We start from the raw sequence: 9,199 nt of genomic DNA, 5'->3' as shown, positions 1-9,199 counted from the left end.
AACAGAAAATTAGCATTGAAATATCTTTGACATTGTTTATTGTTGTTCTATTCTTGTAATGCATGCGAGAGAATTTAAAGTAAAATTCACATTGAAATTTCGTTATTGATTCATCTTATTAATTTATTAATTCATCAATTACCTATGTATTTGTTTATTTATTTAGTTATTAATTGATTCATTAATTTCATTTATTGCTGTTGGCATATATTCTTTTTCGGAATTATGTCCTCTTCCACTTCCGGTGGCCAGAGAATCCATGATTCACCTCTGAGCAGTAAGCAGTTAAGCACATTCATCTTGTGTGTATATACTTTGGCTTTGAGCGATAAATCTGGTTAATAAATATTGTCACGCGATCCGTGTGTCAAGTTCTAGTCATAACATAAATGCAGTATGAGGAAAATACAACTGGAATGTATGAATCAATTTACAACAAAATATAACGTGATTGACTTTACTTTTTTCCCTTTTAAACAACAGTTCAGATGAACATATATCATCTTGTTCTATCAAGTCCTCATTTTAAACGAACTTGTTAAATATACCTGAACCACGGCCACGGTCCCATTCCGGACTCAGTACAGCTCATAATCCCCAGTTAGCACCCCTGTGAAAATTCTTCAAACGTAGCCTTCAGATGTAGGTGACTCGATGCTGTTGAAATGTCCACCCTGCATTTATACTATCTAAAACAATTATACTGTCCACGCTATTTCCCGGATTAACAAAAGAAATTCTCCACTCCGGAAACCAATTTCCCCCTCATATCTGTTGCCCTACAAAAAGAATTCCTAATAATAATGTTAGTAAACCGGTCTTTTGCATCCAGACAGTTGATGTCACAGAGTATTCACGTGACCAGAACTCAATTTTATCTTTAAATATGGAATTTAAGTAACAATTAGAAGAAGAAAAGAAAAACTAATCTACGCCCCCCCCCCCCCCACCTCCCTCATCACTCACAGGCCTACACAACTTTAAAATGAAGCTAAAATAACTTTAAAAATAAACTGAATATGATATCTTCATTCATTTGGGACAATCCTAATGGATAATGACAGATGCCTTGGTTTGGCCGCTTGGGGGTCAACGGGGCCAGAATGAGTGCATAATAACCCCTTTTATGACCTTCACGGGCGTGCTTGGCGCGTGCCATTAAACTGGATATTGGGGTGATTGGCTGGAGTTTTATACCCCAGGACATTAGCCTTACGGGTGAGATATTGTTTCAATCTCCTTCTCAATTCCATTTAGGGTATAGGTATTTTCCTTCTCAATAAACCTGTTTACTTATTCTGAACAATAGGAAGATACTTCGAAGGAATTGCCAAATTTCGGTTCCCCCCCCCCCTAAAAAAAAAAAATTTAAATGAAGAAAATAATGGGTATGTATCCAAACTTCAGCCAAATCTAAGAGTGTATATAACATAAGATAGTTTGTTGAAGTCTAATCAACTTTTTTAAAATCTTCTACATGTAAACAAAAGAAATGAAACATAACCAGCGAGCACACAGGCTAATTGTCATCATTTTGGGCCTGTTTTTAATGGAGGTCGAGCTGCCATCACTCTCTGTTTCATTCTTTTGATAAAAAATAAGGGTATAAACTTACAGGCCTACGACGTCTGCGACTCTCTCCATCTTTATTAGGATATCTGGCACTGCATGTACCTTTCCTGTGGATAATTGCCAACACAATTATAACCACTAAAAGTTCGAATACGATAGGGTTCGAGTGACATCATGGAACATTAATAGGAAGTCACTCTCTGCAGGAGGGATAAAGTTGTTTCGTCGAGGCGAGGAGATTTGGTATTGATGTAATTGGTTCTTAGAATACCCTGTAGCCAAACCCAAATGTAAAAAGCCGAAAGTATTAGTATGACAGTATACAAACTACAATTTTTAAAAGATAATTCGTATTTCGAGCTTATTTCGAAGAGATTGTAATTTGATTGTATACAAGTTATTGCATTTAGACGTACCAGCGTGAAGATACTCAATATATTTGGCTATCATGTTTGAATATCGCTTTTATGTTTTAGACCTATTTGTTTATTTATTTACTTTAATTTTATTTATCTATCTATCTATCCATCTATTCATTTATTCTTTTATTTATTAATTAATTAATTAATCTATTCATTCATTCATTAATATTTTCGTCCTTGTTTTCACGAAGTGACGGTAGTGAGGAAAATCGTCACGCAAAGTGAATGCAATTTTTTTTCACTACCGTCACTTCGTGAAAACAGCGACGTTTGATCGTAACCATACATTACGTTGGATTTCAAATACGAATTAAAGTACAAAGAGATAGATACATATGACATGAAACGGAACTCATATCCTATCTGCAATGAAATTCTAGTGGTACTATGGCGTAAGAATAATAGCTACACTCACAGATTGATAATTCTTTTTGAATATTTTTTTTTATAGTGGAGCAGTGACTTCAAATCTTGACCTTCTTTCCCGCCCAAGAAGTTCTAGTTTTCAAACAAGTGACATTTTTTTTTTTGGGGGGGGGGGGGCAGGGACCTTTGCTTGTCATGCTGGAAATACAGTTTGTTTCAAATCCACATCATCGCATACTTGTATACTGCAAATATCGTGAAAGTTGACTTGCTAAAAACGTGATTAAAATGTACTGAAAATAGGGGCGTTAATTCGGGGGGGGGGGGGAGGAGGGATAGTTATCAACCCTCAATCATTTCTAATCAATTGTGTACATGCAAGTTGCACTAACTAATTAGGCTTTCAGACTTTTGTCATTACATTGAGAAATATCAGAATAACACTAAAAGTATAAACTATTCAAACAAAATGATAATTTGTATTAGTCTGGCTCTTATTCTGTCAATTTACATTGGAACATGTAAACAAAAACAAAAAACTAGATAAATACATGCAAACATGAAAACAATTATTTTGTGATAGGTTTGGAAATTTCTCTTGGTAAATTATATGAACATTAATCAATTCTCAAGAGTACATTTATTCAATATTATTTAATTTTTACTCCATACTGTTCAATCAAAGGTTGGGTGCTTAAGTTGCTGTTGTACCCTTAAACAAAACTTGCATGATCACAGCGAAAACATTCTGTCCATAAAGTTAACAACTACCCGATGTAATATTTTGTTCATGCTAGTTATAAACAATACATACATAAAGTACTGCTTTTATCTCCAAAAAATCGTCATCTCAACTCTAGAAGCATTGCATCAATTTGCCATTAAGATATCAAATTCCTAAATTATTTTCTTAGTATATACTTGAAGCTTTGATATCCAAGATCATAGCACTTGGACGTGAAACCTCGAAATACCATGAATTCCATCTCCTCAATCAGATCTGGTTACCAAGGAAACCACAGGCATCTCTCGAACGTCTGCATCAAGACTTAAAACTAGGGGAGCGAGAGAGAAAGAGAGAGAGAGAGAGAGAGAGAGGGGGGAGGGGGAGAGGGAAAAAAAGAGAGAGAAATAGAGAGAGAGAGAGAGAGAGAGAAGATAGAGAGAAAGAGAGAAAGAGAGAGAGAGAGTCGTGTCAGGGCTTTCAGGATGTGTGATGGACTGGGAGATTATTTTGACTGAAAGGTCTCAGTGTGAAACAAGGGGTGTCAAGGGGGTTAGCCCCTCATGATACAACTATAAATATACCACCTCATAAAGCCCGATTATGAGATGGGGGTTGCTCAAATATTGATAATTTTCGATTACAAAAATTGATATTATATCAATTTTGTTGTTGAGAGGGGGGTGGAGCTGCACCCGGGGTTATTGTATTAATGGCTTCAAATCTTTGCATATACATGTATTTCTAATTTTGCATTAAAAAACACATCCACGATTCACTCTTAACGTCTTAATGTACATGTGGTGAAGGCGGGGGGGGGGGGGTTTCATGACAAAATATTATAGGTGTAAAGAACACTGTACAATTCGATTTCGAAATGGAAAGGATGTAAGGAAGGTAATTATTTAGTGACGGTATGAGAGAAAGAGAGACCGAGTGACAGAGTGAGATAGAGATAGAAAGGAAAATAGAGAGAAAGGGTGAGAGATCGTTAGAGAGAAGGTGTTAAAGATATATATATATATATATATATATATATATATATATATATATATATATATATATATATATATGTGGTCAGAGAGCAAGAGAGAGAGAGATTAGAGAGGGGGTCAGAAAAAATAAAATGTAAACAAGAGAGAGAGAATGAGAGTGGGAAAATAGCGGTGAGGTGGAAGGGAAAAAATGAATAGAGAGGAAATTAAGGAGCCTGAATAAGGTAATGAGATATAGACCTAGAGGAAGAAAAAGAGAGAAAGAGAGAAATAGAGAAAGAGAGAGAGAGAGAGAGAGAGAGAGAGAGAGAGAGAGAGAGAGAAAGAAAGAGAACTTGTATTCCCTTTAAACCCAGGTCCCTTTCAACTTTCACTCATGCTCATCGGTCGTTCGATAATTAATGGTGAGCTGAAACAAAAACAAAAAAGTGTTCTCCCCTCTTACAGTTCAGCTCATGTTCTGAGTGAACATTTCTCTTTCAAAATACATTGAACTACATTTATGCGACTTCGATGGTAAAAAATGACAGGATTTGTAATTATTCATAACATACTTATAAAGTATGACTCCCTGATGACATATCATAATTGGGAAATAATAGACTAGATTTTATGGATTCAAATACCAATTTCGTTTCTTATGTACTTTTTTGTTTTCTGACTGCGTTTTGTGTACGTATTTTTTAGTGGAGAATGTGCGAATTTACCTAAATTATCCTGGTTTGAGAAGATATGTCGCCCTGGATGTTTCTTTTTTAGTAGTGATCTTGTCGATATCCTTTTAAAATTATTCTTGTCACTACCAGAAATAAAGACAACCTTTAAAAATTTGATGAAATTAAATGTGCATGTAAGAATCAACCAAATGCAACCCCCCCCCCTTCACGAATCAAATGAAAGCGAAAAAGTCTACAACAATTGCTTAGGAGTGTATCGCAAATTCAAGCATAACGCTTATCATAACGTTGGTTATTTTCAAAGGTGTTTTTGGCGGCAATAGGATGTGCACAAAGGGGCTAAAGTTTTTCTTGCCCCTGAAACAATAAAAATGGAAAATCACCGGCGTATACATGGATGGGCCTTTTCCATTTATGGGGGGTTGAACTCGAGTCGGGCAGTTATCTTACCACGCAGCCTCTATCACACCAACCGATAAGCCCTGTGCTTTCTCTCTCTCTCTCTCTCTCTCTCTCTCTCTCTCTCTCTCTTTCCCTTTCTCTATCTCTCTCTCTCCTGGTCGGGAGAATTTCACATACCGCTGCGAACGGTCGCTCTCTATCTACGGCACGCCATTGACTATATTTGGAATGTACACTCGCCGTGTAATTAGTCTCTCCATCTGAGCTTAACCCCTACGCTGCGGTGGCTTGCTTTTTACCACACAGCCGGGGTATATCACTAATATATACCACACACTATCCAGCACAACAGTTTATCATTTTAAAAGCGTTCATATATTTTCATTTTTATTTTAAACATAATATAATACCGTTTTCGTTTTTATGTACGGTTTGGTGAAGGCTGGTGGGTTACCCTGACACACAGTCTGACTGTGAATATAAAAAATGGGGAGGCAAACTGAGGGCCAATGGTACCCATCAATATTAGTCTAACACGAGATGCAGAGCAGAAAATCTGGCATGAAGAATATATATACTCTCCATGAAGTTAGGCATACACTGCAACTTTCCGTACCCGAACGAGATTGAAAAATTCTCTCCTACCAAATTCCTTGCATACCAATCGCATACCCGTTGTCGGAGTCCTTGACGTCACATGCTTACCGGCCGCATCGTTTTATGCAAAGCGTATGCTAATTTTCTGATCATCTTTTGACGTCATTGGTCGAAAGTAACGAGGCAGGGTGTACCCGCAGCGCTGACCAATCAGCGCCAAGCCGGGTCGTAGTCCGAGGTACTTGAATGGGTGTTAGTGAGCCCGAGTTGTTCATGTCACAGATTGTTCTAGCTTGCAATCTGGTAGGACTGTCTCCAGTCTTCCTCCGACTTCTCTTCCTCAGGTAAGTCTTATTCTAAACCTCCCGAGTCTATTCCTTCTCCTTTACTTTTTTCTTCCTGAAGTGATTCTTCGTCGCTGCATTCCTATATCATTAGGCGCATACGGGATCCAACAAGACGGCTTTTGTTCTCGCCCAGCCAATATCGTCAAATAGTCTGTCAATCGCATCTTCGTCGATTTATGAGCCGATAATTTGTTTTACGGATTTGTCCAGATTTGTGTTATTTGCGAGGATAACTCGGTTTGTTCTTTGGATCACTGTGTCAACCCGTGCGTGATTAGGACTGGTCAACGGGCAAAAAGAGAAGAAGAGAAGATTACCAAAGTTGAATTGGTTGGGTTCGTGATCATTCTCACATTTTGTTACTTTTGATCGAAGCGCCGGAGAGCCAACATCGAATTGTATCTAGCTGAGTAGGCCTTTGCAGATTACGGAACCCGGGGATATTTACTGAGTTTGTAAGGATCATTACTGTGTTGCTGTTTCTGGTGTTAGCGCTGCACATTCGTTGAGTCTTTAAAATGTTTCATTTGTCTGAAATATATACTATACTACGTGAATATCATGCTACGTAAATTGTATTTTCATGTCAAGAGTAAAAGTTATATAGTTATGTAGAGCATAACATTGTGGTAGAATTATAATTGGATAAGATTAGTATTGCGAATTGTGAGTTATTGTCGCTGCATTGCTGCATGTGAAATACTTCTTTTACAAAAATAATTCATAAACCAAGCTGTAGAATTGTAAAGATGAAATACACTTTAAATATAATAATCACACATCAAATTTTGGATGAATATTACTTGTTATTTAATGAGTAAGCTTTGTATAACTTCATACAAATGTGTACAGCTATGGAGTCTAGTAAAGAAATTATGCGTAATCTTTTGTCTAAACGCTTAGGCCTATATATGATTTCAAATTGGTATTTCATAATATTCAGCGAAAATTAATGGCTCAATTTCAAGTAAAAAATGACGGACAACTATACTATTAGTTTTTATCCAGCCATTCGTTTGCACCAGCCTTCACGCTGTGTATTAACATAGTGCCCCTCTACCAGACAACCTCCCACTAGGCCCCAATACACAGTCACCATATTTGGGCCGCGGGTGCCGAGCCGATAGTACACGGATGTCGCCATATCACACTGGTATAACATGTATGGTTGTATGGCAGGCTAGGCAGATCCGCCATTTTAAAAGGCGCCATTTTGAAACAATACCTTTTCTTTTCTCACTCTCTCTTTTTGTAAATTCGTTTGTTTGTTTGTTAAATTCATGGGAATATCATAATACTATAGACAAGGAAGTACTCACAGTCACTTGAGTTGTTATTTTACCTTTGTTTAAAAGTTATGCATTCTACCGTCCATTCTGTTAGACATTTATTTTAATAACTGCTATTTCTATTTCATATTATACATGGATTGTCTTTTGGCCTTTGCTTATACAGTATTTACATATTGCAAATATTCTTCAATTAGAAATGTCTTGCGAAATGTCTCGAAACCTAATATTGTTGTCAGTGAACATGTTTCTGAAATTTACTCTAGATTTATTACTTTATAGAAAACTAATTCATCATCGAATTGAATATTGGCGAAATCCATTTGAAAAACGAGGTATCTTTCATTCAGTCATAATTATTTGTTATATTTAAGGCTTACCACATCTTGAACATAACGAAGAATATGCCTATAGAATCAAAGGGCTTTTCTTTATTTGATCAAACTAGTATCCAAGCAATCGTTTGAATTTTATATTGAGCTTTTGATAGCACTATTAGTGCTCAAATTAATCGTAATAAATGTACGCTATATATCCTGTTAACTCAAAGAGCTTTTCTTTTAACGAAGTGTCATTTGTCTTTTGTATGACCCTTTCATCCTATCATAAAAACTCTTTTTTTTTTAAAGTCTCTATTTGCTAACCTTGTCAGATATTTTTATCCTAGTACATGCATATCTATACAAATAATGTACATGCCTACTCTCTAAGAGATATCAGTCTTAATACATATTTCAAGTTTACGATTTCAGCATCTTACAATTGATGTTCTTTGCATACAATTCTTGGTTATCGCGGATGACAATATTGTAATGTTTAACATTGACAATTTTGTTTGGTCCTACACAAATGACATGTAACACAAATCCGAGTCCAGATGACTGTTTTAACCATTGCCCTTAACTGCGATGGATAGATAGCATGTTGTTGCCGCTCTGAGAAAAGTGTTTTGCAAATTATTCTTTGATTTAGCGTTTATTGCAAAACATGGCGAAAACAGATATATTTTACTTCTTAAAATGGGCCCCGGTTTTACACTGTAGTGTTATAACCAGCTGAATACACCTCCATTTTGTTGGCTTAAAAAAAGAAAGAAAATACATAATATATAGTAGTGGGTCTACAAGGGGCCTCCAGGTTCCCTCCAGAATTGTCCCTGCCCTTGTGCAAGCGCGTCTACATCATCTGCCAATCACCTTCTTTTCATATACCCGCCTTCATTAAAACACCAACAAGGGATTTTGTTACCAAAAATGTCTATATGATGATAAAAAGCAATTATATTTTTTGTATTTGCAATCCGTATAGGTATTTCATATTTTTCCCTGTCGTACACTTCCTGTTCAAAATCTTGAAAAATCTCTTGTTTTATTTTCGCTTCGTAAGATCTGTTGGGTGCTGAATTCACATTTCTTATTCAAAATCTTAATGCAATCTATTTTATTTTCTCTTTGCATGGTCGGTTAGCTGCAGACTTCACACTTTCTAATGTTGTTTCATATATCTTGTGGACCCCATCGAAGAACAGTAGTATTTTGTTAGTACCACTATAATAGGCTATCCATCATAATTATTTACAATTATCTATGATTTACCTTGCATTTTGACTTGTTGACATTTCTACAGATTTTACTTTAAAAGTAAACTATCTCTTTTTGGGACCGTTGACTTCACACTTTCTCCGGATCGTACATTTGTTATTCCCTATCTTCTAGAGCCCATTCAAAAATTGGAATTGTGCTACCAAAAATGTTTGTCCGCCATATTTACAAATATGTACGATTCACCTTGCATTCTCATTTTGTTGA

General features: G+C 36.2%; 1 protein-coding gene across 9 annotated transcripts in view; it reads left to right on the top strand.

The window, feature by feature from the left end:
- Positions 1-5,995: 5,995 nt before the first annotated feature.
- Positions 5,996-9,199, top strand: part of LOC580674 (myosin-16) — a 71,554-nt gene continuing 68,350 nt past the window's right edge. For 8 of the 9 annotated variants that reach the window (XM_011684597.2, XM_003727434.3, XM_011684596.2 and 5 more), the window contains exon 1: positions 5,996-6,099. The gene's annotated coding sequence lies outside the window, so the exon portion shown is untranslated. Of the gene's footprint in view, positions 6,100-6,464; positions 6,558-9,199 lie in introns of those variants that run through there. The other variant, XM_011684593.2, reaches the window with a different exon arrangement.

The sequence above is a fragment of the Strongylocentrotus purpuratus genome, unplaced genomic scaffold (genome assembly GCF_000002235.5).
Source record: "Strongylocentrotus purpuratus isolate Spur 01 unplaced genomic scaffold, Spur_5.0 spur5_scaffold_14, whole genome shotgun sequence".
In the NCBI taxonomy this organism is placed as follows: domain Eukaryota; kingdom Metazoa; phylum Echinodermata; class Echinoidea; order Camarodonta; family Strongylocentrotidae; genus Strongylocentrotus; species Strongylocentrotus purpuratus.
This window is presented reverse-complemented; position numbering and strand designations above follow the sequence as displayed.